Raw genomic sequence first — 21,273 nt, 5'->3', positions numbered from 1 at the left:
GGCAAATCGCAGTATCTGTAAACATAAACCAATACAATAATAATCAGCGTAAAACAGTGAAAATATCTTGTCACAAAAACTTCTCATAGTACATATGGATTACAAGACTAATTAAAGAAATAACCAGATGAGTGACAATTAAGTAAATATAAAGGAAAGAAATTATAAAATTGGGAATGTTACTAGGGTAAAGAAAGCAGAGCAAATTGTTCTTAACTCTATACCAACACACACACACAATTTTAGCTGCATCATTTATTAAATTGGCCTGCAGTGCTCTATAATACAGCAAACAGAAAATAGGTAAAAAGCTTGTATTTGCTCCATAGTCTAAACATGAGAAAAATGGCGCCATCTGGTGGATAATATTAAAAATGTAAATTTTGAAGCCAGGGCTCCGGAATGAAAGCATAATATCATAGAATTCATGATTTTATGCTTTAATGGCACTGAGATCAAATATTGCAGTTTTAATGGGTTTCAATGGGGACATTTTTGTCCTGAAGGTCCTGAGTGTAACTATTTTGTGTACACAGTGTATTATAGATGTATTACAGGAACTGAGGTTGAAATATCAAAATTCCACCAAAAATACACACCTTTGGCAAAATGTATGCCATTGGCATTAACACAGCCAAAATGATCGAAAAAATAAAAATGAAAAAGACAAAAATGTCCCGAAGGTCGCACAAGAACTATTCCAGTTTCAATACAAGTTAAAGCCAATCGACAGCATTTGTGGCATAATGTTGATTACCACAAAAAATATTTTCGGCTCATCCCTCTTTTCTTTAAAAAATAAAATAAATAAATAAATCGAGGTTCCAGTGAGGCACTTACAATGGAAGTCAATGGGGCTAATCCATAAATATTAAAATACTCCAAAAGTATCTCCAAAAGTATAGCCGCAAGACGTAAACAATGTGTGTTAACAAGAGTTTAGTGTGATAAATTCACTTACTAACCTCATCTGTGTAAAGTTATATACAATTTTAGTTATTAAGGTTATTGTCCAATTTTACAACTTTGTTGCCATGACAACGTAACACCATAAACCCTATACAACAACCATAAACATTATGATTTAAACAACTTTACAACTCAAACAATACACAAGTTTTAGCAGAAGAATTAATGTAATTGGCTTCACATTTCTATCTTGGAAACCCTCCAAAAATTGGCCCTATTCAGTCACTGTAACTTCGATTTTTGCTTCTTATTTATTTATTTATTTTAAGAAAAAAAGGCACACGTTGAAATAAATGTTTGTGGTAATCAACAATATGCCATAAATGCTTAAGCTGTACATTAATCAGAACGTCCTCTGAACTTGAAACTTGACCTGAAAATTCAAGATATCAATTATCAGGTCTGTTTATCCACAGTTTGAAATTAACATGAATTGTTTATTTTGGATTGTGGAGGAGAGAAAACTACATCTGTATATAAGAACAGAGATGAAACATGTTTTGCTTGCAGGACAGAACTTTATTGAAGATGATTTCAATGCACACAGCAATTCTTGAGTGAAAAATGCGTTAAGATTTTCTGCATATTAGCCAGAGAAAAGAAAAACTCTGGATGCAGAAACTTCACTGGGATCTAAACCTTTACACGCCTCATCTTCATGACAATGGACTTTAGAGATGCCCAGCTGCTCTTCCAGTAATACCAGGTCATTCCAGTATTCATACCACTGTCTTTTCCCCACAAATACAGACCAGTGGGGTTTGTGTAATAAGTAGTTGTGTACCACCACCCTCCATAGTAAACTCTAGCAAGGTTGTTTTCTGAAGTGTCCTGATCTTTGTCATATGTAGTGAACTTCATTCCATTGTGGTATGTCAAAGAATCACCTGTGGAAAAGAAGAGCTTCAGTTAGAAAAACATTTGGAAATCATGGCAAGTGTTTGTGTACTGTTCTTTGAAATCACAACTGAAAGGATAGTTCACCCAAAAATGAAAATTCTCAAAAACTTTCAAGCTCCAAAAGCACATAAAGGCACCATAAAGTTAATCCATACAACTCCAGTGGTTAATCCATGTCTTCTGAAGCGATACGTTTGCTTTGATTGAGAAACTGTTGAACATTTAATCCTTATTCACCACAAGTCTTGACAACCGGCCCAAACGAAACATAGTGCTTCACGTGGTTGCCAGGTCCTCAGTCCTGGTATCATTACACATCAATAATACATTGCATTTTCATTTTAAAAGTATCCTCAAAAAACTCAAACCATGACTTTATCATTTTAACTCACATCTGCAAACAGCAAACCTGGCAACACAGTGTCTGGTTTATGTAAAGTGCTCTATGCAGCTACCACTCACAAGGAAGTGTAATCAAGCATCTCTCATGAGACTGCAGATGTCAAGATTTATAGTGAATGAGGACTTACATTTTGGATCATATTGCTTCAAGAAACATGGATTAAACCACATAGATTACCTTTATGATGCTTTTATTTTTTTAATTTTTTTTTGGAGCATGAAAGTTCTAGACCCCATTGACTTTGTCTGTGTTCCGCAGAAGAAAGTTATACAAGGTGAGTAAATGATGAGAGAATTATCATTATCCACTATTCCTTAAAATAACTGTAGTTTGTCTCTGAAGTTTTTTTACCTGCTCCTCCATTTACTGACAAGCTGCCAACATTCAGTCGGTACCCGTTAGTCTCAGAGCTCACAGAGAACGTCTGGTACAGAGCGTAAGCCTTGTTCCCACTAAAGTCCTCCAAATCTACTCTCAGTTCATACTGATGTCTGTTGGTCAGCAGATGGACATGCTCCAGTCCTGGTATAGTACCAAATAGGAAATAAACAGCTTTATGAAATGGTGCTCTGGAATACTCTAATCGAAATGGTCAAAAATATTTTGAGTATTTATAATACTGATACTATTTCTTTTTCTCTTTGTTTATTCTTTCTCTTTGTTGGAAATGAGGTGTTTTTTAGCCCAATACATCAGGATATCATATATTCAGTTACATTTTCAAGTTAGGGAACTTGCTGCTTCCATAAAATTGTTTAACAAGTGATGATAATGTAATAGTCGGAAACTTGTCATAACAGTAATTCTGACATGTACATAAACAGACTATTAACAATTGTACAAAAGAGGAAACCGGCCAGTAAAAATAATGCACTATAAATATTATGTGAAAGTTATTTATAGTCCACATTTGAGCTTTTTATAAATGTACAAATTCTACATTTATCAATTAATATTATATCATGAAATTGCATATATAATAATTATATGAGCTGTCACTGTTTAAAATAATATGCACAATTTACAAGTATTTACATTGAGTTTACATTCATTTGTAAAACAGTGCTGTCTCTTTAAGACAAGCAGCAGTTCAGATAACTCACAGAAGTGTTTCGGTTCAGTGCACATTAACGAGAGAGTAGTTGCATGGTTTCTTTACCGCATCTGTGCTGTGTGTGATTAAACTTAATGGACCCTATTATAAGAACGCTAGCATTATGCGCAGTGGTATGCCATAAGTCATGCACACAATGTCAGTGGGTATGGCCATGAAGTTTTGGTATTTTTGTGCAAGCATGCGCTAAGTCTAGGCACAAGTGGGTTTGGAGAATTTTCGTGCACAAAACGCTATTGGCTGGATCAAGTGCAATTTACATCTGCCGGGCTTTCAGCTGTTCAGAGCGGATCGGATCGCGGAGTTAACGAGGAAAACGAGAGGCTGTGGAACATGCTTTTACATCAATGAAAGTTGGTGTACAGATGTAACAACGTCAAAGAGGATGTGCTGTCCTAATTTGGAAACGCTCTTTATTAACTGTAAGCCTTTCTACTTGCCGCGGGAGTTTTCCTCGTTTATTCTGGTGAGTGTGTATATAGCACCAAACACGTGTTTGAATGCGGCGCTACAACAGCTGGCTGATCAAATCACAGACATGGAACAAAAATACCCGGACTCAGTTATTATTATTCTTGGGGATTTTAACAAAGCAAATCTCACACGTGAACTGCCCAAATACAAACAGCACATTACATGCCCCACCAGAGACAGGAACATACTGGATCATTGCTACACAACAATAAAGGATGCATATCGCTCTGTCCCTAGAGCAGCTTTGGGACTCTCTGATCACTGTCTGGTTCATCTTCTTCCAACCTACAGGCAGAAATTAAAATCAACCAAGCCAGTAGTAAGGACTGTAAAGAGATGGACCAATGAAGCAGAGCGGGAACTACAAGCCTGCTTCCATTGCACGGATTGGAGTGTTTTTGAGGCTGCAGCCACAGACCTGGACGAGCTCACAGATACTGTTACATCATATATCAGTTTCTGTGAGGATATGTGCATTCCTACTAGGACTTATTTAAAGTTCAACAACGACAAACCGTGGTTTACAGCAGAACTCAGGCAGCTTCGTCAGGCCAAAGAGGATGCTTACAGGTGTGGGGATAAAGTCTTGTACAATCAGGCCAGGAACACACTGAACAAGGAAAACAGAGTGGCTAAAAGAAGATACTCTGAGAAGCTGAAATGCAAGTTTTCAGCTAACGACCCTGCATCAGTGTGGAGTGGCATGAAACAACTGACAAATTACAGGACTCCTACCCCCAACCCTGTGGTAGACCAACAACTGACTGCTGACCTGAATGTGTTCTACTGCAGATTTGAAAGGCCCAATCTCAGACCCCACACCCACTCTGACCTTCACTTCACACAAACACCAACACCTCCTGCAACCCCCCTGCTCCCCCCTCCTACTACTCAACCTGCACTTAAGATCTGTGAAGATGATGTGAGCCGCATCTTTCGGAAACAAAAGACGAGGAAAGCTTCAGGCCCAGATGGTGTATCACCAGCGTGTCTTCGATCATGTGCTAACCAGCTGGCCCCCATCTTCACACAGATCTTCAATAGATCACTGGAGCAGTGTGAAGTTCCATGCTGCTTCAAATGCTCAATCATTATTCCTGTCCCAAAGAAACCAAAAATCACAGGACTTAATGACTACAGACCTGTTGCCCTGACGTCTGTGGTCATGAAATCATTTGAGAGACTGGTGTTGGCCCACCTGAAGAACATCACTGGACCCTTTCTAGATCCCCTTCTATTTTCTTATCGAGCAAACATATCTGTGGATGATGCAGTCAACATAGGATTGCATCATATCCTGCAACATCTGGACAAACCAGGGACATATGCAAGGATTCTTTTTGTGGACTTCAGTTCGGCTTTCAACACCATCATCCCAGCTATTCTCCGGACTAAACTACACCAACTCTCTGTCCCATGTCTATCTGTCAGTGGATTACCAGCTTTCTGATGGACAGGCAGCAGCTTTTGAGACAGGGGAAACTCACTTCCAGCACCTGTACAATCAGCACTGGTGCCCCCCAGGGATGTGTGCTCTCCCCACTACTCTTCTCCCTCTACACCATCGACTGCATCGCCAAGGACCCCTCTGTCAAGGTCCTGAAGTTTGCAGACGACACCACTGTCATCAGCCTCATCCGAGATGATGATGAGTCTACATACAGAAGGGAGGTTGAACAGCTGGCTGTCTGGTGCAGTCAAAACAACCTTGAGCTGAACACACTCAAAATGGTGGAGATGATTGTGGACTTTAGGAGGAACACCCCAACACTGACCCCCCTCACCATTCTAAACAGCACTGTGGCAGCAGTGGAGTCATTCAGGTTCCTGGACACTACCATCTCACAGGACCTGAAGTGGGAGACACACATTGACTCCATTGTGAAAAAGGCCCAGCAGAGGTTGTACTTCCTTTGCCAGTTGAGGAAGTTCAACCTGCCACAGATGCTGCTGATACAGTTCTACTCAGCAGTCACTGAGTCTGTCCTCTGCACTTCAATAACTGTCTGGTTTGGTTCAGCTATGAAATCAGACAACAGAAGACTACAAAGGACAGTTCGGACTGCTGAGAGGATTATTGGTTGCCCCCTGCCTCCCCTTCAAGAACTATACACTTCCAGAGTGAGGAAAAAGGCTGGAAAAATCCCTCTGGACCCCACTCACCCTGCCCATTACCTTTTTGAACTGTTGCCTTCTGGCTGACGCTTCAGAGCTCTGAGCACCAGAGCTGTCAGGCACAGGAACAGTTTTTTCCCCCAGGCTATCCATCTCATGAACAGATAAATTGCCCTATTGAGCAATAACTATGTGCAATATATAATTTAGTCTTTTTTATATTTCTCCAACACATCCAACCTCTTCTGCCATTTCATTCCTCTGAAAAAAAACATTTGCACTGTACATAACAGATTTGTATTTGTATTAGATTGCACTACGTATGTGTATGTGTGTATGTATGTATGTATGTGTGTGTCTGTGTGTGTATGTACCTATGTGTATAACAATTTTTACTTTGTATTATTATCTATGTCTTGCTGCTGTTTTTGTATTGTTGTACACTGGAAGCTCCTGTCACCAAGACAAATTCCTTGTATGTGTAAGCATACTTGGCAATAAAGCTCATTCTGTTTCTGATTTAATTCTGAGGTTCTTCTCCGGTTATTGCAGCATCTGTGTCCTGTTGTATAGTTAATTCCCTCAAACACCAGCGATATAAACAAAGACAGCACATTCATAAGAAGTTGGTAGTGTAAATGGACTGTATAAAATTAATTAAAAGAATAAAACATATGGACAAGCTATTTTTATATGCTTAGAATATGTGGTTCTTGTAAGGATTTGGATGAACGCTCCATTAAATTATAGATAATGTAAGTATTTTTAATAATTTTTATCTACTGACACGCAAATCATGGCTAGTATTAACAGTGATTGTATTGGCACGCACTTCACTTCTAACAGTTGGTTTTGATTTTGAAAAATGTAATTCATTTATTGAAAAATGAAACAATTCAACCAAAAATATTTCTAAATTCAAATTACACTTCAAATGCAATGAAAATATAATCCAAATAACAAATATCTAACATCTTTCACTGGCCGCTTTTGCAGTGACTTAATAATCACTCTACGACAACAGGTGGAAAAATACCAATATGAATTAGATCATAAATATAATTGTTAATATAAACATAATAATAATAACTGAAAAATAAACCATAACCTTTAGATAGTTTAATACAAATCTAATACATTTTTTGTTTAATAAAACGACTACAACTCTGATTGTCAGGGACATAATTTGATGTTACACAATATTTTCAGAGTTTGGACATGAACTTTATCAACACCTGCTGGTGGAATCTCCAAACTGCAAATGCTGGAACTGAATTTAGATATTGCACTGAAAGAGACGTGCCTTTTAAACGTTTTGCAATGACCTATTTCTCAGGAAAATAGCATACTGTTCTCAGCACCACTTCATTAACATATAATACACCCACAGATAGCGCAAACACTCCCACCCATGCCCAATTGCAGTTTGCACTGGTACGAAAATTGCACTTAGAATCAGTGCTCTCAGGAAAAATGGATGAGATGTAGCGCAGTCATTGTGTGTAGCGCTGCGCTTTGCACACTCACGAAAATAGAGCTCAAGGTTTTTAAGTTAATTTTTTTACTTTTTGATTAACAACTGACTGTAAAGAACAGAAAGGATATTTAAAGATACATTATTCAATAAAAGTGGAGTGTTCAGATCTCATCTTTGATGGTCACACATTACAAAGAAGAAGTGCTTTATTGTATCCATACAATATTTTGAGGAAAAAAAAAATATAGCGATTTTAAATATATGATCGTATCGCCACAGCCCTATTTCTTACCCAGCCAGTATTCCTTTGATTTATCACCAAAGCCCATTTTGTATTGGTCCCATGGCCTGTAGAAATTCAAATCGCCATCCGTTCATCTGTGAATCACCTGAAACAATTCATAATCGTCATTATTTTAAGGAAAGAAATCAGTTACAAAATTAAAATGAGTGCTTGTCTTAAAAGTCGACAAGCTTTATTTATCATACCGTCCATTTGCCATCATCATTTTTCTTTCCAGTGGAGACCATCTCGCAGTAAACCTTCACAGCTTCTTCTGTTGGGAAGATGTCGTACACACCGCTGGCATTATATCCACTCGCATAGATGTCATAACAATCAGAAATACTGATGCATTTAAGGTTAGACTCAGCAGCGCCCACCAACAGAGGAGAGACTGCGGCCAAAAACAGCAACACCTGAGAGAAAGATGTATATAGTTCTGCTGTTGAAAAACAAGCGTTAACGTTTAATTTAATCAGTAGAAATTTAGAGAGACGGTCAAAATAAATGGAAGGTTTAAACTTGCATTCATGTTTGTGAAGTTGCGTCTGAGGTTTGCCAGAGAGCTTTACTTTTGAACCTGAAACACATACAATTATTTTTGTCATTAATGTCATTCTTCAATTAGTTTTAGGGTTAGTTTAGAGTAAGGGTTAGGTTAGGGTTCACCCTAACCCCAACCCTAACTCTTACGACTCTTATGAATCTTGGAAAATGAAACTTCATCAATCTATGTTGCATCGGTGTAAAAACATCCATCACATGACCTGGAATAAAGATCTGATCAAGGCCTTAATCAGCCTTAAAATCAGCCAAACTTTTTTTTTTTTTTGTAAAAACTAAAGTGTTCAGTAAACGTTTTGGCACGTTGGTCAGTTTTTGGGACAGGTTATAATTAAACATAAATACCAAATTCATTGAAAATATAATTGTTGAGTTTCTTAGGCAAAAGTGCCAAGTAGGATTTCACTGAGGGGAAGTTTTAAAAGTCTGGGTAGGAGACAAGCACAAAATAAAACAATTCTGGCAAATTTAAAAACCTTTCTACACTCTTACAAATGGGGAAAAAATTGAATTAAAATCCTTAAAATATAACTAAACAGATTTCTTTTTTTAGAAAAGCATTATTTCTTTAAAATCACCCTAGGGAACAGAAAGCATCCTCTAATTGAAGATGTTAAGACGCTATTGCACAGTGTGCTAAAACTGAATGAATTAAAAATGTTGAGTCAGATGAGAAATATAAAACAATAACTCACCGATTCTGTTGAGAAATGTTTCTACTGGCTCCAGTAAAAGACACTTCTTTATCAGGCTCCTCCTCTACATATACAACAGACAAATCCCACAAACCCCAAAATGTTACATTCAACAACAAACTCCCCCCATATTTGAACTGTAATTCATGATTAGGGTATAGTGCTAAAGAACCTCATGAAGGGAAATATGTGTGTGTGTGTGTGTGTGGCAGGCCTAACACAGTCATAAAACCTAACTCAGGCCCACATACCAAGTCATAAATCTTACTGATAAAAACTGCGCCAAAATCAAACAAAGGGAGTCCAAAACAGACTACAAATCCCATGAAGCCTTGCTCACTAAAGGATCGAACTCTCAGCTCCTATTGGATTCCAGCAACTTTGCCTGCCGTGTGTAGACGCAGCTCATCGCTGCTATCAGGTGTAGCCTCGTGGCACAAGGAAGTAACGTCCGACTTGAAACTGTGGCCATACAATCTCCGTCTAGCTGGACGAGTTGAGATTACTCTGTGCTCCACCGAACACTCTAACGGATTCGAAGGAGACCGCCGAGCAATCCGCATCTTCATCCGTTTGCCTGCAGAAGTGAAGAGAGAAAAGATTTCTCTTCCATCTCCAATCAAGTTGACGTCGCTGATTTACCATCCTATTATAGTGTGTTATTCTTGTGTATCAGAGTTATTGCTTGTACCGTTTACGGACCACCAAGTCCACTGATTGTGGCTAATACTCAAGGTATTTAATTATCATGAATGAGATTTGCTGTATTGTAGTCCAACCACATTGGACTGTTGTACATTTCCACCATCGTGGGTGAGACCGGCAAACTGAGTTTATCCATTAAAGAATCAAAGACCGCGGGATGGTTTACGAGTGATAAACTAACAGCTGCTTTCTCTCACACGATCGCGAAACCGGCTTTGGGGCCGTCACTTAATTCTCTCTCTCTCTCGTACTAACCACACACACACACACACACGCGCGACCCCTCAAAAACATTCTCGCACACATTTTTGGCTAGTAGATAGCTTCATGATAAAGCTCAGCTTTGTCCCTAAGCTATCGTACAAGCAGATACACGCGGTAAACTGGTAGACACCATTGACTGGTTTCTCTCCGCCCACATTCGCGGCCATATTCTCTGGTCGGAAGTCTCGTGTGACTTACTCTCCACGAGAGTCATGTCCGCCATTTTGTGCGTGCCCCTCCTTACACGCACACACACACACACACACACACACACACACACACACACACACACACACACACACCTTAAATGTAATAGGATTATATTGGTTTCCATATCTGATCATATCACTGTTTAGTTTGTAGTTGTAAGTCAGAAGTTTATTGACTGCATTGTATTAATTATTAATTGATATTACTGCATAAATAAACTTTGTTATATTACAAAGAGAAGTGTTTTGGTTTGTTTTGCATACACCTGTGTCATGCTGACGGGATGTCAGTGCTCGGATTCAAGCCTTCATTCATTGTTTTTTTTTTTCGAAAATCGATATTCTTCGGATATCGATTTTCCTAAGAAAACAATCTAATATTGAGACTGTTATACTATCTGGTTATTAGCCCCTGATTCCAGGGTGGTGCCCCGGCAATATTAATCCTTATTAATATTCTATTGATTTTTGATAATTGATAATTATCTTTGATGATTGTTGAATTTGAATGATCAATAAGCTAGTGTTAATTTTAATTAATGTTTCATCGATGTTAATGATTAGTGATTATCTTTGATAATTGATGATTTATAGGATTAAAAAAAAGCTAACATTGATTCTCATCAATGTTCTATTGATTTGAATAATTAATAATTATCTTTGATAATTATTAATTATTGCTAATAACCAAACCCACTCCTAAACGTAGCACACTACATTTACTGGAGCCCCATATGAGGTTTTAATGAGTTAGATTCAATTAATTAATTAAAATATTAATTAATAACTAAAGAAATAATTACCAATTATTTCTGATAGTAACACTGATCTAAACAACCAGTAAAGCCCTACAAGAGGCTACGGGCTCCTGTAATAATGTTGCTGTTGGATTCCGAGTCTGACATGAATAGAATGCCAAAAAGACTATTCAGGTGTCTCTAGGCATCCAGTCTGTGGTCAAAACAGTTGACAATATTGTCATTGGCAACATTCAATGTTTCGACTTGAATTTTACAGCTCCCACTGAGGCCTGCATCGCCATCCGTGCTCTTGTCAGCAAAGGTTCTTCTTTTCTTGATTCCTTGGACTTCATGCTTATAGGACTGACATACATCTAAACACTTAAAGTGCCCTGTTCAAAGTGTTCAAATAGTTCTCGCTGAGCTGTTATAAACTCACGCAATGATTTAAGCAGTCGCACCACTGTCAGAAGGTCCATTTCACTTTTCTGTAGACATCAACTGGTTGACTGGAACCGTTCGAATATAGTATTCCAGAACTGTGCCATAAATGCAGTTTCTAGTTTGTCCATCTTTGCACGCAGTCTTGATGCTTTGTTGCTTATTTCCTGTTTTTCGCTCTCATCTGAAGCTATATTGTTTAAGGCCTCTCTTATATTACTGTAATTTTGGCAAAGAGCTTTGGCTAAATCAACCCTAGAGCTCCACTGAGTATTAGACAAATGTTTAAGTCTTAAGTTTGTCTTTCCGAATACTATTCCCCATCGGCGAGTAGATGCAGAATGAATACAATGACTGTAACAGATTAGAGTAATGTTCAACCTCTTGGCTACTGCTGTCTATACTGTTAACACCTACTAAATTCAATGAGTGAGCAGGACACGGTATATAATGGTCAATGGATATCTCCGTTTTAAGTGAGCATGCAGTCCATTGTATTTGCCTGACATATTGCTCACATTATCGTACGATTGGCCTCTACAGTTCAATGTGTCCAAGCCTAAGTCGTTTAACAATGTAATGATGTAATCTGACAAACTCTTACCTGTGTGACTTAAAATGGGCTCGAAAGCTATGAAACATTCCATTACATTCCCTTTCTCACTGATGAGCCTGAATATGTATGTTAAGTGGTCTTTATGGGACAGATCTGGTGTTGCATTTGCTATTACTTGTTTAGGTTTTTCTCCCATTACTTTAATTGACTACTCACATATAGTAGAAGACAAAAAAATAAAAACACTTCCCCTTCCTTTTTGGCGCATTTTGATATGCTTCAATAGAAACAGGTCAAATTCAGATATTAGCTCTAAAATTCCAAGGTAGTTCCCATTGTGAGGTGAACCTAACAGCTCATCCTTCCCCCTGAACGCCAATCCTCTTTCAGCTAAAAACTTTATCACTGCCACAACACGCTTCAGTACTTCTTTCCAGTATTCCTTTTCTCTAGCAATTTGTTTGACCAGAGCTGAGTCCATAGCCTGAGTGTTCTTAGATCTATGCAATAAGGCCAGCCAAAAAAGACAAATGACCAGGGCTCCACTCATGTTCAGAAATCCATTCTGGGTGCTTCCAGTCAATTAATCTATCTGTAAAGGCATGCCTTTTGGATGAGAAAAGTTTGCATGTAAAACAGAACACATAACCTGTTGTTTTCCAGGGGTGCTGTATCATGGCTGACCCTGCACTCTGACCCCAGCTTAGCTGGGATATGTGAAAACACATAAATTTAACTGTATATATGCAAAAATGTATGTATAATGTGTGACCAAAATAAAGGCTTCTATTCTATTCTATTCTATTCTATTCTTGATGGAGAGCATAAAACCCACTCTTGTGAAACAATTTGCCCTTTTGGTAAGCAACTGTGTAATAATTCATTGGTAAGGGAGCGAATCTTACCACCCAGACCACTATCCCTTAGCGTGGCTGCATTCTGAGCTTTGGTTATGAAAAGCGGCAGCTCCTCTGTCATAAGAATACTTTTCACAGAATCCTTTTTTATATCTCCACACAATGCTGGGTCGCTGTTTGTCTCCCAAAACGAGAGGTCATCTTCCTCTTCCTTACCGTGATCATTCTGCGTAAGCTGACCTGGTGGCGCCAGCTGGCTTTGGTAATCAGAGGATCGGTGATGATCTGGGGCTGCTTCAGCAAGACTGGAATCGTGCAGATTCGTCTTTGTGAAGGATACATGAATCAATTCAAATAATTTGATTGTTGAATGTTCGTTGATTATTTGTTAATTACATGTACAAAACAAAAATATTATAGAAAACTTCTAGACAAGCATCAATATTGCTATTGTTCATACGTACAATTAGTGATATATATATATATATATATTTAAATCTGTGGTAATTGACAGCAGACCACAAATGCTGTCCAAATACCCTACAACTGTAAACAACTTAGAATATTATTTTATTCAGTACAGCCCTACTGTGTTCACAGTGAGGATGTACATACTGTGTAGTAAATTAAAGATGCCTAAATCCTATCAGATGACTGTATCATATAAAGATCATGAAATACCTGTTGAACATTACTGAGGCTTATTTGAAGAAAAATTATACTAATTTGAACATTTTTGAATGAACTGGTTTTGGCCTCAACGTATTTTGAAATGTCAAAAAGCTAAACAGAATGATGACCATAAAGTTTCATCATGTCTTATAAGGCATGTTGAGAAATTGGTCGAGAGTTAAAAAATGAATTTTGAAGTTTCAAAACATCTGATATGGAAAAAGCCAATTCATTTTTTGAGACATTGAGCTTGAAGTTAATCAGGTTAAAAATCATGTCATTCATGTGCCAGCTGCCATTTAAGGAGAAGTTGCTCATTTAGCTTTGTTTCGTAACCTGCTCAAGTTCAACACATTGATATCCTCAGAAGAAAAAAAAGGACATTTATTTAATCATATTTATTTATAATAATATATATTTATCTGCTTTATATACATAAATGTGGTGTCAGATCAAAATTTTCAAACAGCAGTGACACACAGTTACCTTGTGTTACGTTTAAACTTCTCAACAGAACGGTCTTTGGCAAGTGTTGAACATTTCAGGTTACTATTACATTTTTTCAGTTTTGTTCCTTTTCTTCTTTAAGGTATTTCTATACTCTTAGAACTATAATTTTTTTTTTTTTTTTGTGTGTGAAATTGAGCTGATTGTACTGTATAGGAGCAATTTAACCTTTACTAAACCACGGTGTATTGTGGTGATACATGGCACTATGCTGAAGTAATAACAGTAAACCTATTTTATTTTTCTCAAACGAGATAACTAGGCCTATATAACTCTCTGGTAGTAGACCAATATTCTGGGTTCAATATAAGTTAAGCTCAATCAACAGTGTTTGTGGCATAATGTTGATTACCACCACAAAAATTAATTTCGACTCGTTCCTCCTTTTCTTTACAAAAAGCAAATATATGTGTTACTGTTAGGGACTCAAGCCACACAAGTTGTAGTTAGTTGAAACCAGGTGCGAAAGCATTTAATGGGACTCACAGGATTTGCACGGTGAGATCGAATACAGATGAGATAACAAAGGAGAGTAAACAGGTAAGTTACGGTAAGTAGCTTTCACAGGCTGATGAAGGAATCACAAGGTGAGTTTCCATGTAAAACATCCATAGAACTGAAGGAGTATCAGGATTTACAATAAACAAACAAATATCAGAATCTACAGGTTTAGCACAACACTAGGTAAACACTGCGTGAGAGCAGCGCGGTCAAAAAAGAGTCCTTTGTTTGACTTGACGGTGAACTGGAGTGAAGGTGAGTTATTTAAGCTGTCCTTGATGAGTGAGCTGATTGAATGCAAGTGTGGTGAATTAGAAGTTGGGAGAAGAGGAGCGGAACACTGAGGGAGGTGGAGAGCCAGGAGGAGGCATGACATTACTACCCCCCCCCGCCACTCCCGAGGACTGATGCCCCTGATGCCGTGGAGCTGGGCAGTCTGGGTTATGCGCATGGAATGTGAAAAGCAGCGAGGGGTCCAGGATGTCATCTTGAGCCACCCAAGATCTTTCTTCTGGGCCGTACACCTCCCAGTCAACCAGGTATTCAAGACAACCCCTCCGGCGACGGGAGTCCAGGATTCCCCACATGGAATACACCGGATCTTCCTCCAGGAGTGGCAGAGGAGCTTCATCACTTCCATCGGGCTCTGTGTGAGAGGGAGACAGTGGAGGATGGTAGGGTTTTAGTAAAGATACGTGAAAGGTAGGTGCAATTCTGTAGTGCAGTGGTAACTGGAGATGATATGTGACAGGATTAACTTGTTCTAAAAGGACCAATAAAACGAGGACTTAGCTTTCTACATGAAAGACGAAGCCTGATGTCCCTAGTAGAGAGCCAGACCTTCTGTCCAGGCTGGTATGGTGGTGGATCTGAGTGGCGGACGTCAGCCTGGCTCGTCTGCCTTTTTACGGCCTGCTGCAGGTGGACATGTGCCACATTCCAGACCCTCTCACTCTCAGTCTTGAACCAATGATCTACCACCAGGACTTCAGAAGGTTCTCCTGACCAGGGGAATAGCGGAGGTTGGAAGCCGAGTACACACTGGAATGGAGTGAGGCCCGTGGTCTGCTGGCGGAGAGAGTTCTGTTCATACTCGGCCCAGGGAAGATAGCGGCTCCAGTGATTCTGGTGGTGATGACAGTAGGTCCAGGGGAAGCGGCCAATCTCCTGGATCTTCCGTTCTGTCTGCCCATTCGTCTGTGGGTGATAACCAGAAGAGAGACTAACTGACACACCCAGGAGTGAAAAGAAAGCTCTCCATACCTTCGAGATGAACTGGGGTCCTCGGTCTGATACTGTGTCCTCAGGGAGTCCGAAGTTCCTGACCACTTGATGGAAAAGGGTCTCCGCCGTTTCGAAGGCAGTTGGTAAACCCTTCAGTGGTACTCCTAGGTGGGACCAGGGTCTTTGAGGAATGGGCAGGAGAAGAAGCTGTCCAGCTGGAAGATGTCGGGGAATTTGAGATAGCACATTTGGGGCAGGCTTGTACAAACTGTCAAACATCTCTGGACATCTGAGGCCACCAGTAACGGTTGCGGAGGAGTGAGAGGGTCTGTGTTATGCCAGGATGGCCAGATCCTAGAGAGGAGTGAGAGGCCTTGAGAAGGGAAGGACAGAGCGAGGCTGGTACATATGTACAGGAGGATCAATCACGGAGGCTTGGACGATTTCAATATCCAGGGCCCACCGGATGGGACTTGCAAAGATGGTAGGAGGCAGGATGGGATCTGCAGTGGTGGTATCAGGTTTTGGAGAGTGTAAATGTGATAGAGCATCGGCTTTGACACTTCTGGACCCTGGGTGGTAGGTTACCGAGAAGCAGAAGCAGGTGAAGAATAGTGCCCATCTTGCCTGATGAGGATTCAACCTCTTTGCCTCCCGGAGATATTCAAGGTTACGGAGATCCGATACCACCTGTAAAGGGCGCTTGGAACCCTCCAGCCAATGGCACCACTCTTCCAGAGCCAACATGATGGCAAGAAGCTCTTGGTTGCCGATGTCATAGTTTCGTTCCACAGATGATAGCTTGAGGGAGAAGAAGGCATAAGGATGGAGCTTGGGAGGTTGGCCCTGGTGTCGAGATAACACCACTCCGACGCCGGTGGTGGAGGCGTCGACTTCCACAACGAAGGGGAGTTCCAGGTCTGGATGGCGAAGTATTGGAGCAGAGGTGAAGGCCAGTTTGAGGGTTTGGAAGGCATGGATGGCATCATATAACCAGGGTAATTTTTTTGGCCTCTTGCGCAGATGGGTGGTTAATGGAGCAGCGATGGAGCTGAAGTTCCTGATAAATCGATGGTAAAAGTTGCCAAATCCAAGAAAGCGCTGGAGTTCCTTTACCGTAGTTGGTGTTGGCCAAGACTGTCCTGCTTCAACTTCCCCTGGTCTATTTGAACCCCCTTCAGTCCAAGGCAGTAGCCTAAAAACTGAACTGACGGAAGATGGAAAGCACAATTTTCAGCTTTCAGATAACGATGGTGTTCTCAGAGACGCTGGAGGACTAACTGTACATGCCGTACGTGCTCACTAGGGGATTTGGAGTAAATGAGGATATCGTTGATGTAGATGATGAGAAAGTGATTCAGGTAATCATGGAAGATCTCATTCATAAACCCCTGGAAGACAGAAAGGGCATTGGCCAATCCATACGGCATCACCAGATATTCATAGTGGCCTGTAGGGGTCACGAACGCAGTCTTCCATTCGTCTCCCTTACGGATACAGATTAGATTGTATGCACTGCAAAGGTCCAGTTTGGTGTAGATGTTGGCTCCTCGCAGCATCTCCAAGGCGGCTGGAACCAGGGGAAGAGGGTACCGGAACTTCACAGTCACTTGGTTGAGGTGCGGTAATCGATACAGGGTCTCAGGTCTCCATCCTTCTTTGCGACGAAGAAGAAACTGGATGCACAGGGTAAAGTGGAAGGGCAAACATATCCTTGCTCAAGGGCTTCCTTGATGTACTCCACCGCACGCTGTTAGGGCAGCGAGAGGGGATAAACTCGTTCTTGTGGAAATGGAGCCCCAGGGAGAAGGTCTATTGCACAATCCCATGGATGATGTGGTGGGAGTTGGGCTGCTTTGAAGACGTCCATGAATTTACTGTAATCAGGAGGAATGGTGACAGACTGATTAAGGTTGGGACTTTCAACTGTTGTTGCATTGATGTGTGCCAGTGAAGAGTTTGTAGCAGGTGGAGGACTTTGTAGAAGAGGTAGAGTTAGACAGTCCTGGAAGTGCTGTGAACCCCAGGATAGGACTTCTCTGGAGGCACAATGGGGGAATGTTGAAGCTGCCATGATCTGCCCAAAACGATGTTAGATGTGGAGCCCTCCAGTACCAAAAGGGATATTTGATCTGAATGACAAGCGCCCACCTTCAGCATTGCATGACCTGTTTGATGGGTGATAACACCTTTTTCTAGGGGTTGTCCCACTACTGAGCAGATAGGGAACACCAAGGAGCAGGTGAAGGTGGTGAGACCGATTTGTTGGCAGAGCATCGAGGAGATGATGTTACCAGCGGAGCCCGAGTCGACAAAGGCCTCTACAGTGAAAGACAAAGAATTGGCAGAGATGGTGACCGTCATACTCAATGGGGAATGAATCACCGGCTTTGCCTGGACAGAACTCACCATCACTCATGGAGGACGAATGGGGTAGTCATTCAGCAGGTGGCTGGAAGCCCCACAGTAAAGGCAAAGCTGGTGTTGGATGTGGCGATGGCGCTGTGTGGAGCTAAGATATGACAAATCTACTTGGGTTTGTTGCTGGGGTAGAAGCAGCTAGACTTTGCTCTGTTGGTGATGTGGGTGAAGTAGTACTTCCACAAGACTGTAGTCGATGAGCCACCTGGATGGAGAGCTGAATGAAATGCTCAAGCCCCATTGCATCGTCGTAGGAGGCAAGTTGTCTCTGGAGCGCATCTGAAAGCCCCTGGCGATATGCGACGAGGAGTGCCACTTCGTTCCACCTGCTGGCTGAGGCGAGGGTGCGGAAGGTTATCGCATAGTCTGTGATGGAGCGACGGCCTTGACGCAGATTATATAATTGTTCTCCCGCATGCACGTTCCCGGCTGGATGTGAGAACACCTCCCTGAAATGAGAAATGAAGGCATCTAGGGAACGAGTGACCAGGCCATTGTTATTCCAGAGGGAGGTTGCCCATTGTAATGCTCGACCAGACAGGAGAGAGATGATGAAAGCGATTTTCGAGCAGTCGGTGGCAAAAAGATGCGGCTGCATCTCCATGGCAACAGAACACTGGAAGAGGAACCCATTACAATCCACCGCAGACCCAGAATATGATGCTGGATTGACTACTGGTCCTGAATGGTGGCTGGTAGGCGAAGGGGGTGCTGGTGTGTTCAGTAAGGAGTCCACTGAAGGGGCTGATGGCATTGGAGGACTGGGCTGTGGTGGACTGGTTGCGGGAGTATCACCGAAGTGCTGTACCAGGGCTTCGAGTATTTCATCAGCACTGGGTGAGTCTGGTCTTGCTGGTTCTATTGCAGGTCAAGTCTTCTGTTAGGGACTCAAGCCACACAAGTTGTAGTTATTTGAAACCAGGTTTGAGAGCATTTAATGGGACTCACAGGATTTACAGTATTTGCACAGTGAGATCAACACAGATGAGATAACACAGGAGAGTAAACAGGTAAGTTACGGTAAGGAGCTTTCACAGGCTGATGAAGGAATCACAAGGTGTGTTTCCAGGTAAAACATCCACAGAACTGAAGAAGAAGGATCAGGATTTACAATAAACAAACAAATAGGAGACTCTACAGGTTTAGCACAACACTAAGTAAACACTGCATGAGAGCAGCACAGTCAATCAAGAGTCCTTTGTGAGGCTTGACGGTGTCTGGAGTGAAGGTGAGTTATTTTAGCAGTCCTTGATGAGTGAGCTGATTGAGTGCAGGTGTGGTGAATTAGAAGTCGGGAGAAGAGGAGCTGAACACTGTGGGAGGTGGAGAGCCTGAGGGAGGCATGACATTTACAGTGAGACACTTACAATGGTAGTCATGGGGCCAATTTTTGGAGGGTTTAAAGGCAGCAATGTGAAGGATATAATTTTATAAAAGCACTTTAATTATTCTGTTATAACACATGTATTAATTAAGATGTAAAGTTGTTTAAATTGTCATTTTCATGTTTGTTTTAGGGTTCACAGCATTACGTCATCATGGCAATGAACGTAAAATTGGCTATAACTTTACACAGATGTGGTTAGTAAGTGATTTTATCACACTAAAATCATGTTAACACACATATTGTTTATGTCTTGTGGCTATACTTTTGAAACAGTGAGTATTTTAACGTTTATTTAACTTTTATAAACTTCACATTATTCAGAAATTTGGGATACAAATGTGAAAATCTCAAATTAATCAATGATAAAAAAAGCATCATGCTGTAATTACTTTTTTTAATTTTATTGTAATTGCAAGTTGGTAACTCAAACTTGCTCATTGTGACATCATGTAAATACATCCAAAACTTGAATCTTTCAATTATATACATATAAAGCAAACATACAAGTGTCACGGTTTTGCAGGAGTAAGGACATGGAATGCAAAAAATAACTACTTTATTAACAAAAATACAAATAGGAAAACAAAACTCTCACATGGGAGAAAAACAGCAAAGAAAGAAAATCCAACAAAGCAGACAGTAAAAACCAACCGAGTAACAAGGACAGACCAGACACGATTCTAACAAAACGATTTGACAAAGACAAGAGGGAAGAAGGCACACTACATAGGAGCAAGGCACATGAGGAACAGGTGAAGACAATTAACACAACAAGGACCAGACAAGGAGGTGTAGCAAAGGGAAACCAGGAAATAGAGTCAGGAGAGAGCATAGCTAACACAAACACAGACTCAACCAATTGCTCATACTGTTGTTGGGCCTCATGTATTCAGATAGAAGACAAAGGCAGGCCTAACAGTCATAAAAAACATTCCTCAAGCCCCCTCCTTTTAAGTCAGATGTTGTACTGATAAAAATCGCGCCAAAATCAAACAAAGGGAGTCCAAAACAGACTACAGATCCATGAAGCCTTGCCTTCTAAAGGATCGAGCTCTCAACTCCTATTGGATGAGGCACACAACAGAACGTCCCTCAAACATGACATCATCAGGACTTCAAATAATTCTGAAATTATTATATAAGTTCACCGAATACGGACGTAGCTTTTTGCTGCTCTCCGGTGCAGCCTCGTGGCATAAGGAAGTAATGTCCGACTTGAAACTGTAGCCATACAATCTCCATCTCGCTGGACGAGCTGAGATTACTCTGTGTTCAACCGAACACTCTAACGGATCCGAAGGAGACCGCCGAGCAATTCGCATCTTCATCCGTTGGCCTACAGAAGTGAAGAGATTAAAGATTTCTCTTCAAGTCGACATTTCTGAGTTCTCCGCCAGCCCGCCGAGAATCAACAGCCGTACCGCCCTCTGAGAATCAACAGCCGTACCGCCTGCCGACAGCGTGTGGAAATGGCCTCTCGTCATCACACGAGCCTCAAGAAACCGGGTCAAAGTTAAAGGACAGAGGAAAACACATTCTACCTGTGTCCTCATGCGATTCAAGTAAGAGGTTTACGTCTGGGCAGAGATAGAATATTATAGTGTGTTATTCTTGTGTTTCAAGGTTTTTGCTTGTACAGTTTACGGACCGCCATGTCCGCTCATTATTAATACTCAGGGTATTAATTATCACGAATTTGTTTTGCTGTATTGTGGTCCAACCAAATTGGACTGTTGTGCATTTTCGCCATCACGGGTGAAACAGCAACTGAGTTCATCCATTAAAGAGTCAAATA

General features: G+C 40.8%; 1 pseudogene; it reads right to left on the bottom strand.

The window, feature by feature from the left end:
* Positions 1 to 1,602: 1,602 nt before the first annotated feature.
* LOC127417864 (microfibril-associated glycoprotein 4-like) lies at positions 1,603 to 9,005 on the bottom strand (annotated as a pseudogene).
* Between the last annotated feature and the right edge of the window lie 12,268 nt (positions 9,006 to 21,273).

The sequence above is a fragment of the Myxocyprinus asiaticus genome, chromosome 27 (assembly GCF_019703515.2).
Source record: "Myxocyprinus asiaticus isolate MX2 ecotype Aquarium Trade chromosome 27, UBuf_Myxa_2, whole genome shotgun sequence".
NCBI lineage: Eukaryota > Metazoa > Chordata > Actinopteri > Cypriniformes > Catostomidae > Myxocyprinus > Myxocyprinus asiaticus.
The sequence above is the reverse complement of the archived record's forward strand: the minus strand, read 5'-3'. Positions and strand labels throughout refer to the sequence as shown.